The sequence below is a fragment of the Sorex fumeus genome, unplaced genomic scaffold (genome assembly GCF_029834395.1).
Source record: "Sorex fumeus unplaced genomic scaffold, SorFum_2.1 ptg000037l, whole genome shotgun sequence".
In the NCBI taxonomy this organism is placed as follows: domain Eukaryota; kingdom Metazoa; phylum Chordata; class Mammalia; order Eulipotyphla; family Soricidae; genus Sorex; species Sorex fumeus.
This window is the reverse complement of record NW_026606094.1, coordinates 56339539-56351750: the sequence shown is the minus strand read 5'-3', so window position 1 is coordinate 56351750 and position 12212 is coordinate 56339539. Positions and strand designations below refer to the sequence as shown.

Genomic DNA, 12212 nt, shown 5'->3' with positions numbered 1-12212 from the left:
GATCATTAACTTATTTAAAACACTAAATTAAAAATGTGTTCTGACACACTTAGAAATAGCATTGTTTGAAGACAGAATATACATAACTGTCAAAAATATTGAGTATCAACTTTGAAATATATATGGTTTATAAAGAGCAGGCTTTTGGTGTTAAATGTAACAAATATATAAGTATAAATTATAAAATAAATTTTTAAAAGTATTCTCATTTTTAAAAATTAATTTTCTTATATTTGCTCAATATAAAATTTATATGGTGGTATATTATGGGTAAATATAAATAATATTAGTTAACTAAGTTTGGTTCCCATAGCTAAATACATCTCTTTTGTCTACTCCTTTCTGTTTGTCTACTCCTTTCGGCCTTCAGATGCAGAGCAGTGATGTGTGTGACCTCTGTAATATAGAGAGCACACACCACAGAACACCACTCTTTATAAGTAACCAAAATTAGAATCTATAGGATCAAGTACAGATGATTGACTAGCTGAGGTACCCCTGGGAACTACCAATCTAGATCATGCCAAACAAAAATAGACATAATATTAACATTGACGCATAGTCAGAATGACTCTCTGATTTGTTCTTTATTAATGTCTGCACTTGAAAGAAGTTATTCTTTTTCTGTATCACGAAGGTATAATTCGAAAATATAGTCATTCTAATACCTTGTGACTCCACCTAGACAGACTAAACACATATTTTTTTCTATATTTCATAGTGAAACAGAATTATTAATTGGCTAATTACAAATCTTGTAAACTAATCTCTATGTCACTAGTATATTTTTCTATAAAATAGGGGTTGTGGATATGGCAAAGTATCAAGTGCAGGGTGAGACCTGGGTTTAGTTCTAGGCACTGTAGAAGGAAAACAAAGGGAAGGAAAGATTTGAATTTGGGGTCTGGAGTCAGAATGCCTAAATTCAGTGTTTCTCAGTAAGTAACATAAATAGTATGTGCTTATAGGACAACTCTAATATGAAATGGAAGCCTGCCCATAAAGTGTATGAAAATATGCTTACCACAAAATATTTTCTCAATTATTTGTATTCATTATCAATGTTATTTATATTACTATTAACATTTTATTTTAAATAATAATGTTATTTATAGCTTAATAAAAATAAAGGCAAATTTATTGATTTAAGACTAATAATATTTTTATTATTCACTATTCCATTTTAAGTATATACAGTATTGTTCCTTTAATCGATGAATTATAGACATGTTATCTGTAATTGATTTGAATTCCTTGATAGAATTAATATACATATTTGTAGAAAAAAGTCTACACCTAATGAATATTGTTTGTAAATTAAGTTAATGCCCTATATTAGTATTATACCACTCCTTAGGATTGTCACTTTTTTCTATGTAATTTCTCAGAACTTCTTTTTTTTCATTCAAAAGACTTTTATTTATTTATTTATTGTTAAATTTATTTATTGAATCACCATGAGAAAAGTTACAAAGCTTTCAGGTTTAAGTCTAGGTCATACAATAATCAAACACCCTTCCCTTCATCAGTAATTATTTTTCACCACCAAGAACCCCAATATACCCTCCTTCCTGCCCCTCCCGATGCCTGTAAGGCAGATGATTTCTACTGAACTCTCTCTCTACTTTAGTTACATTCATTATTTCAACAAAAGATGCACCATTATTGTTTGGAATTTTCCCCCAATGATCAGAACTGCTGAAAAGGCATTTTTAAATCATTTGTTTTCTATTCCTGGTTATGAAAACGATATGATGTCGCAAAGCCGTGACCGTGCAAATCTGGATTTCTGATACATTTTTTTTTCTTTTTGGGTCACACCTGGCAATGCTCAGGGGTTCCTCCTGGCTTTCCACTCAGGAATCACTCCTGGCAGTGCTCCGGGGACCATATGGGATGCTGGGAATTGAACCCGGGTAGGCTGCATGCAAGGAAAAAGCCATACCCGCTGTTCTATTGCTCCAGCCCCTGGATTTCTGTTATTTTACTAATTAAGTCAGGAGGGATTTCTGCCAAGATCTGGATAATTACGAGATTGGTTTCTGTGCCTCTGGTGCCATGGCCGTGCCAAAGAGCCACTGGTGGGGGGCAACTCGTGCCCTTGGTAGGGTGTGAAGGAGGAGCTGGTTTCGCTCCCCCATCCCATTTTGTTGGAGTTGCCCCGTCACCGTTTGTGGAGGGCAACTTGTGGCCTCGGAAGGGCATGAAGGATGTGCCAGTTCTGCCCCCCATCCCAAGAGGCTGCAGTTGCCCCGTCAAAACCAACTCATACCTGGCTTTCCAATAAGCTCTGAGCGGCAGCCGCCGTGCTGCCAGGGGTTGGGGGGAGAGGTGGAAGAGATAGACACCATTTCCCTCTGGGGTGGCATGGCGCTGTCATTTAATGCATAGTCCATTCACATTTGTGCCGCAAACTCCCAGGCTCTGGATTAGGTTTGTGTGCCTCCGGTGCCATGGAGGTGCCAGAGAGCCGCTCGTGAGGGGCAACTCGTGGCGGTTCCTTCCCCCATACCATTTTGTTGCAGTTGCCCCATCACCACTCATGGAGGGCAACTTGTGGCCTCGGTAGGGTATGAAGGATGAGCCGGTTCTGCCCCACATCCCATTTTATTGCAGTTTCCCTGTCACCGCCGGCTCATACCTGGCTTTCCAATAATCTCTGAGGCAGCAGCCACCATGATGCAGCGGGGGAAGGGGGGGAGGAGGTGGAAGAATCAGAAACCCTTTCCCTACAGGGGGGGCATGACACCATAGTTTAATGCATAGTCCATTCACATTTCTGCCCCAAACTGCCAGGCTCTGGATTAGGTCTGGTGCCATGGAGGTGCCTCTCGTGGGGGACAGCTTGTGGCCTCAGTTAGAACTTCTTTATATGTGTAAGGTTTATTTATACATATTATATACTCACACACAAACACACACATATATAGCTATGTTCCATATATATTTTTAAAATAACTTTGAGTAGTCATTTTAATTTACTCTGATTTGTTTTATTCCTCAAAATCATGAAAGCTATTAATTTTCAGTTTGCTTATATTATCAATATTGTTATTTCACAGATGTACATAATTGCATCTTACTTTGGACAACCTGGCAGGCTACCGAATGTAACCTGCCCACACAGCAGAGTCTGGCTAACTCCCTGTGGCATACCCAATATGCTAAATACCAGTAACAATGAATGGTCGCATTCTCCTAATCCTGATATAGCCTTGAATATGGCACTTTTAATATCTCAGGGCTAGGACGAAGGAGACATTACTGGTGCCTGCTTGAGGCAATTGACAAACAACAGGGTAATTGTGATCGTGATATAATTGTGTGGTTTTTTAAAGCTATTCCATTATTTATAAACATTTAGATTTTCTAACCTTTCAAATTACTACCATTTATACTATGTTAACATCAATTTACATTCCTAAACACATTCGCATATTTTCAATTTAACAATAACTCACATCCTACAGGCCAACTAACATAATTCCAAAAGATAGATTGAAAGGTAGAATTGCTTGATCAAAATATTATTAATGTTATTAATTTTGAATTAGGAAATTATCTCAGTTGTGAAATTAAATTAATGTTATATTTTTACACATCTCCAAATGAGTGATATTGTTGAATATGACACTAGATTGCCCTATAAACAAAAGAATTATATTGATAGATAATTGAATAAAGTTTATTCAATAATTTAAAGTCTCATAGAATTAATTGCAAAACAGTGTGTTTTGAAAAATATATGAAATTTGAGGAAAAAATAGAACAATTAAAAGGCTGATCCTATGCAAGTTGTTGCTGAGAGAAGTTTATGTTGATTGCTTTTGGAGTTTTTGTTTCTCTGATTAACTTTCAAGTCCCAGTCGGAAGTACATTTATCTGACCATATTTTATCTTATGTAATAACCCTGTGTACTTTGTGAATGGGGTGTATATATATATATATATAGAGAGAGAGAGAGAATATATATATATAGAGAGAGAGTTTCTTGTCACAAGTGTATCTAAAATGTTTATTTTCTCAAAGCTAAATGAAAATACTGTAACCTGAGGGACAAAAATTGAATTATTGGTGAGAATAAACAGTAGTTCACCATGGTCTCACCCTTGAGTGTTTTTTTAATATCCCAACTTTTTTTTCATCATGTAAGTTGAAAAAAATCGGTAAATATATTAAAGCCATTAAATAATTATTCCAAACCACAACATGCTCTTAAGATGTATGCTGCCCAAAGTATCGTGTATTTACTACATTTAGTTTTGAATTCTGATGTCTAAATATAATTCTGGAGATGACTGTTATCTTTTTACTTTTAGAATAAGAGTATTTTAAAATTAATTTTAAAATATTTATTTTAAATAATAAAATGTTGTTATGTTGTTTTATGTAAATTTCGTTATTTTGTTTTTATGTAAAGTGAGCAGAGACATACAAATTGAACTACAGATATGAAATTTATTATTCAACATTTTAATATGAAATCTATAGTTCTGGTTTGCAACTGTTTAAAGGGTATATCTGGAACATCAAACAGGGTTTCTCCCTGTATGGCAACTGCTTAGAAATGTTTACTAGTGCAATGACCCAAATATGTTTACCTAATAGGTTCAAGTCTTTGAAAGGAGTGTTTGTATAAGGCTGGGTTAGAATCTCCTTTACTTTGCAGATCACCATGGCTGTACGTGATCCTGTTAATGCTGTTTATCGATTTTCAACCTTTTTCCAGATACTTGCTGTCTGTTTCAGTACATTTTACGTTAGGTTACAGAAGCCACCATATGGTTTTCTCTAACAATAAATTGGCCAGATAGCATATGTTCCACGTTTTATTTTCTTTTGCTGTAGTGACTAGTAGAATTTCAGGCATTGGTTCTTTGTTGATTTGGCTCACAAGTATAGACAGGGAGAGAGTGTGAGGCCCCACTGACTTATTTTCCCATGACTCCCTTAAAGTGAATGACTTTTTAAAAACGCTCTGTAATATTTGTCACCAAGATTTTGAGTTGTTTGTTACCTATATGTAACCTAGACTTACAACTAAACCAATGATTGGAGTAGAGATCCTTTTGGAGATTCTTTTAGCAAACCTATTTCTCCTTGAAGTTTATACCAGTTAACATAAGGTATCTATTTTTTTTCCTTGTTTGTCTGTTCATGTACACATGTGCATGTACACAGGCATACACACACAGATTATTTAGTTTTCCTACTGATTCTACTGTCAACAGTAAATCTCTCACAGAGAGTAAAAGTAAAGCTTAATTCATTTTCTGGGAGAGGTGCATACCAAGTGATGGTCAGGGTTTACTTTGAGATCATTTCTGGCATGCTCAGGGGAACATATACAGCACTGGGCATCCAAACTGGATGCATTCAAGGAAGGGATCTTCACTGCTGTATTATTGGTCTAGCATGAGGGTCAGTTCTTAAGTTACTAAAGTAATAAAGTCCTTAAAGAAGTGATTAATATCACTTCAGACTCCATATTCAGTTTACTATTAGACCTAAAATTCTAAAATTTGTGAACTAGGAAAATTTATGTCACAATAAAGTAATGTCCTAAATTTCCTTTTGGCTTAATTAATTTATTGTCTAAAATTTCAGCACCCTTTGTTTCATATTAAAATCTCTAAACCATAATAGTTCAATACCAAATGAGTAGTAAAATATTTGAAAGTATTTGTGTTAACCTGTGTTCTTCATAGAAACAAACTAGTACAACATAGCATTTATTATAAGAAATTAGCTCAAGTGTTAATGGAGGTTGGCGTGTACAACATTTATATAGGTGAAGCTCCAATTTGTATTTAAAGTCTGAAAAAATATGCTATAGAAAAAGAAGGATCTAATATTTCAACTCCAAAGCAATCAATAGGATTTTCTATTTGAGGCCATCAGCTGATTTGATGTGCCCTACTATAAGGTAACTCCTGTTTGTCCTTTCTCCACCCTTTCTCCTCCACTTACAGGGGAGTAACACCCATCAAAATGCTCCCAAAACATTCCCATTTCCTTGGTATTTATCTTAACTTCTTTGTGCTCTGCTTCCCCTGTCTTTTAATCACTCATTTCCCCTAACCAGAACCTGTGACTTATAAAGTCAAATTCTTCAGAGATCTCTATATTTGTATTTGTAAGTAAAATATTTCTTTTCCCTTTCCCTTATGTCCTTTGCATAGTTAATGTTATGATTTTATAACTTATGAGTTAATTGACTCCAAATAACATTTACTTCTGAGCATCTGTCATATTTACTTGACTTATGCTTCAGTTGCCCGTAGTCCCTAGTACTCCAAAAGCAGGGTCTTGATGAAAGGAATGGATAGACCCAGAGCAAGCTGTAAGCTACCCTGGCATTGAAACAGAACAGGCCAAGTGCCAAAATCTTTTAATAATATAAGAGCATAGTCGTGGATGAATTCTGTCATGATCCAAAGAGAAGTGACTGGACAAGGACCCTGCTAGGGTTAGGAAGGACTAACCTGGCCGGAGGGCTGTAGTCAGGGATCTATAGTAAGATATTCCCAGGAGTTCCACCCTTTAAGCTTAATATATCTCTTACTGAGTCCATACAATATAACTAGAAAGATTATTAAGAAGTAAATTTAAGGTGACTGTTTAAATGGTAATGGACTAAGGAAAAGAGAAATACATTATTAAATGTAATTCTGCCCTTGAACTGATCTCCTAGCAGAATGAGATCTTTGTTTTAGAAGAGTTCCCCAGAAGGAAGGGCTTTACATATATTGATTATACTATGGGACCTATGTGTAGTTGCTGCCCTCACCCTTGGAAGTTGGACTCTTGACCAGGCTATAAATATCAGTGCAGGGAGACTAGTATAGGGAATGTAGGAGATGGGACTGAGGGACAGTGTGAGACTGGAATGAGGTGCTCAATGAGATTGAAATAGGCACACAGGGAGAATGGAGTGAATGGTAGGACAGAGATTGAAATAAATGGTGACTGATCACCAACCAGCTTGGCAGGCCTGGTTCCTCTCTCATGCATCTGATGGCGGCAATGGCAGGCAAGGGTGAGAAAGCACCCAAACACATGACGAGTGCACACACAAACACACATTGTGAACACACATATTGCGTGTGTTCACATGAAACCTATAAAGGTATTATAAAGTCATTAAAATAAAGTCATTATAAAGGACATGCTTTATATAGTTTGTTGGTTTAAATGAGAATTTTATTCAAAAGTACCATCATAAAAACACAGAATAAAATTTTCAGCAACCTATGACACTGTTCATATGTCAACCTATGACACTGGCTGGAGCGATAGCATAGCGGTAGGGCGTTTGCCTTGCACGCAGCCAACATGGTAGATCTGAGTTCGATTCCTCCACCCGCATGGCAGAACCTGGCAAGCTACCTGTGACATATTCGATATGCCAAACACAGTAACAACAAAGTCTCCAATGGAGACGTTACTGAACCCGCTCGAGCAAATCGATGAACAACGGGAGGACAGTGACAGTGACATGACACTGTTCAGTTCATTAATAAGATGAAGCCTACAATAAGTAATACATATAATTAGTTTTTTTTCTTATTGTATACCCTTTTCCTTTGAGTTCCAGAAGCATGTTATATGAATGTGTAAAGTAGCATCAGATATTGAAATGAAATACAGATAGAATGTTTTTGTTTTCCTTTAGTTCTAGTTACCAAAGAGCTAGTTCAAAATGCTGGTGAGCACGCTTGATATGTGCATGGCATGAAAGTTAAATTCCAAGTACTGTAAGATCTACTTAGCCTTGTTACGTTTGGCTCCTGTGATCCTAGTAACTAGGGAGAACTTCCAAGCAAACAAAAACACCAAAATAGCATTAATCAAGTGGCAACTAAAGCTATCCAGAGGTATTATTAAGGAATAAAATTAAGGAAAAAAAAGATTATTTTGCTAATGTAAACCTGAAATGCTGAACTCCCCTTTTAATCTTTACTATTAATAATAAAATATGATGCAGATGATTTTGCAAGCTCAATTCCACCCACCCATAAAGCTGTAAAGCATTTTGTCTTTGCCAATATCACTAGTATTATTAATTTTGAAAATCAATGTATGTTTCTATACATTAATCAAGTCAGGCTTCAACTCTGACTTGAAATATTTCAGTGATGATGAAATGATACATATGTCAGAGTATTCTATATCTTCCTTTGCTTCATTAATTTGTCGTATTACATATTATAATATATAATTATATTACATGTTATAATTTGTTATATATTATAATTCTAATAATAGACTATTTAAAAATATGCTTTAGCTCTATAATTAGTTCCTTACAATTTCGTGATATATATGTACTCTCCCAATATGTTAAATTTCTGTCTCAAGTTTTTATGTTTAGCCTGTAGTTGTCTTGAGTTTCTAGTTTCACCTTATTTCCTAAAAGAATGCATGCTTCTCTCTGATTCCAGTGATCACGCTACCTCTCTAATTGCAAACCTGCATTTCAGTTACCGAAATGTTCCTTGTTGTTCTCCTGGAGGCAAATGTCATGGGAGCAAATCTGAAGGATACTGCATTGACTATGCTGTGATCCTTCAATTATACTGAGGGTCAGCCTGCTCAATTATTTAATCATCACCTCTCTCTTATTTCCGTATTGTCCCTAATCCTGGATCTTTCCAGATAGCTCCTTTTTCAATGTTAGCATATATATATGTATATATCTAGTATATATACACACATACATATATACACAGATACATATATATTTATAGTAATTGATTCCATTTTTAAAAGGTCTCTCATAAAGGTTTCACTATTACATCTTTATATTTTGTTATAAATCTTGTTATATCTGAGTCCTGAAAAAAAATTCAAATGGCTAAGGAAACATAAAATTCAACCCAACTCTACTGGAAATTAAGGAATAAAAAGGTTATTTTGCTAATGTAAACCTGAAACGCTGAACTCCCCTTTTAATCTTTACTATTAATAATAAAATATGATGCAGATTATTTTGCAAGCTCGATTCCACCCATAAATGTGTAAAGCATTTCGTCTCTGCCAATATCACTAGTGTGATTAATTTTGAAAATCAATGTATGTTTCTATATTAAGAATATTTGCTCTTACAAAAGCAACAACCAAAAGTGCATATTGCTACAATGAACAAATCCATATTAATTGCTTGCCTTGCAGGAGAATCCTCTCTAGGTTTCCGGGTGTTACAACACTGTAAGCACTCTCCACTTATATCAACAATGGATTATATATTTAAAAATGTTGAAAATAAGAACTTGTTAGGCTTTTCAAAGAAAGGGGAGGAGTTGCCTGTGCAATTAGGAGGGCTACATGTGCTACTGTTTAAAGGTCATTACTTATCCAAATTCCCTGAACACTCAATAACAAAAAATAATACTTTATCCTTAACTTGCTTTTAGGAAACAATTTGTATAAGTCTATGGTTAAACTTTTCCTTATTTTATTTTACAAAATCTTGTTTCTAATGCACAATCCTTTTACCTGAATATCTTCACTTTGTTATTTTCACAGTCTGTCCAGCAAGATCCCTTCTACATTACCATAGTGACACAAATGACAGTGTTTACTAATGAATTAAAAGAAGAAAACTCAGAGCATATGATTATCTCAGGATAGAATGGTAATAGAATAGCTGTATTATGTATTAGAATAATAACAAAACAGTATAAGCCACAGTCAAATAGTATATTGTCGCAACAACTGACATAATAAAATGACAGTTTAACATTAACCACAGACAACAAATACAAATTGATTCAATGTACATTTATTCACTGACTACCAGATACAGGAAGAAGTTCTAGAACTTCCAATGCATTTTCAGCAAAAGATAGTCATTTTTCCTTGTGATCTTATACTTTAGCAATAAGTTTACACCTTAGACTAATATATGCAGATGTCAGAAAACAGTAAATAGAGTGTCCATTAGTAGTAGGTGGTGCTGTGGTTATTACTTTTAAAAAGCTAAGCAGAAAAAACTTACTGAATATAGAAATAGAGGTCGAGAGCAATAGTATAGCAGGTAAGGTGCTTGCCTTGCACACAGCCAACAAGGGTTGCATGCCCAGTAATGATCCTGGGTTCAATCCTAAATCCATTTTTGGGCACCCAGGATTTGTCTGGGTCTCCAGGAGTAATCTTTGAGCCCAGAGCAGGATTAAGCCATGAGCACCGATGGGTGAGACCCAAGAAACAAAATAAATTAATTAAAAAGAAAGAATATGAAGGGCAAATGATTCTATCATGTCGCTGACGAACAGTTAAGGCAAAGAAAGGAACAGAGGCGAAAGCATTAGGATGAGAGAGTTTTGAAATGATTGGGAATATTAAAACGATGGCCATGATGACTGGAGCAGAATGGATAGTCGTTTCAAATTGGACAATAATGATGAAGAAGGTCAGATAGGGTCTTAGAAACGTTGTGATTACAGAAATTTAGTTTTCGAGGATTCCTCTGATTTTTTTTTTTTTGGTGTTTCTGCTCCCATCCCAGTTTAAAAATTGTCCAGGAGTTGTTTTGTTTTGTTGGTGTGTGTGTGTGTGTGTGTGTGTGTGTGTGTGTGTGTGTGTGTTTGAGTATTTAGTCCTTATTTGTTTGTTTCGGGTGTTACACCCGGCTTTGCTCAGGGATTTCTCCAGGATTTGTGCTCAGAAATCACTCCTGCTGCCTCAGGGGACAATATGAGGTTCTGAGAAACATAAAATGGTTGGTCATGTGCAAGGCAAGCACCCCATTCATTGTACCATCTCTTTGGCCCCTAAGAAGTTTTGTCTTATTAAGTAACATTATTCATGGGTACATTATAAAATATGGTGGCGATCATGGCAGACCTGAAGTCTGCACATCATTTTGTTCTCTATTATTATATTATTTAGTAGAACATAAGAAATATATTTGCACAATTTACAGAGTTCCTTTTAAACATAATTCATTACATTTGAAACTTTAAAAAATTATTTTTCTAGCCTTGACTGCATACAAAGGAAAAGAACAATTTCTGAAATATGATGTGCAGATAATTCAAAAGTCAAATTTAATGTTTACTGTCAGAATCTGATAGCCCACCGATGTATCATTATCACCACCTGTTATGTAGTAGCCTGTGCCTTGTATCTCCCTGTGCAATGCAGAGGGAACAAATCTGCCCACCAGCTTTGGGGATTATTGAAAATCAGATGCTAAAGTTGCACAAAATATGTGTGAGACAGAGAATATGTGCTGTACAGCCAAGAGCATTTTGTGAATCACACTCTTCTCATGTATTTTTAAATTAAACTTGTAGCTTATATCTTAAGTATTTATGTTTTATGACAACTTTTTATTGTGCAATAAGGCTTTAAACAATAATAGCTCAAAAATGGGAATGTATATCAAATGAAGTTGTGAATTTTTATTTTTAAAAAAGTTGATAAGTCTATAATTTATAAGAAATATTTATCATAATATACCCTTAATGATGGGAGATCTAGTGAAATCTGTGCCATGTGATAACCATAACCACAAAATGTGCTAAAAGAACTAGTATTTATATCAAAATTAATAACAAATTATCTACTTGGAGGCAATTAAACTCCAGAAAACCCCTTTGCACATCACTCTTTGAAGCATAATTTTCATTTAGAACAAATAACTATTTGAAATGTTCTGAATTAGCATTAATTTTCAATTCCAAGTTTTGATATGTGTGCCAGTAAAATGATAGCTGTTGGTGTTTTGACTCCATTAACTGTAGAAAATTTTGAAAAGATCAAGTAATGTCATTTTTATATGAGAATAATCAAAATACTTCAAATAGAAAATCACTTTATTTTAATCATGATTTCAATGAATGAAATTTATGGACAATAAACTTTATCAAGTTTTAGAAGTTAATTTGGATGGATATAGACTGTTGGGCATTCTTGATAATAGTATCATAAACTCAGTTTTCAAAGTTCAAGACTATTAATAGAATTATATGTTTCTGTGGTGATAATATGAAAACAATTTTTGGTAGAATGTGTCATTTTGAAAAAAATTGTTTCTTACGAAAATAAGAAACATATCTGTGCTAGAGAGATAGTGCAGGGAAGAGTTAAGACGCTTGCATTGCATGTGGCTGGGCCCCATTTCATCTTCTGCACCACATGGCTTCAGACACCATCAGCACCAACGCCAGAGCACAAAGCTACGACTCTGCTCAAAAAGTCAAGT

General features: G+C 34.9%; 1 protein-coding gene across 3 annotated transcripts in view; it reads left to right on the top strand.

Moving 5' to 3' along the window:
* The window catches only part of DGKB (diacylglycerol kinase beta), an 808203-nt gene that overhangs the window by 321207 nt on the left and 474784 nt on the right, over positions 1-12212 (top strand). The gene's annotated exons all lie outside the window — the stretch shown is intronic.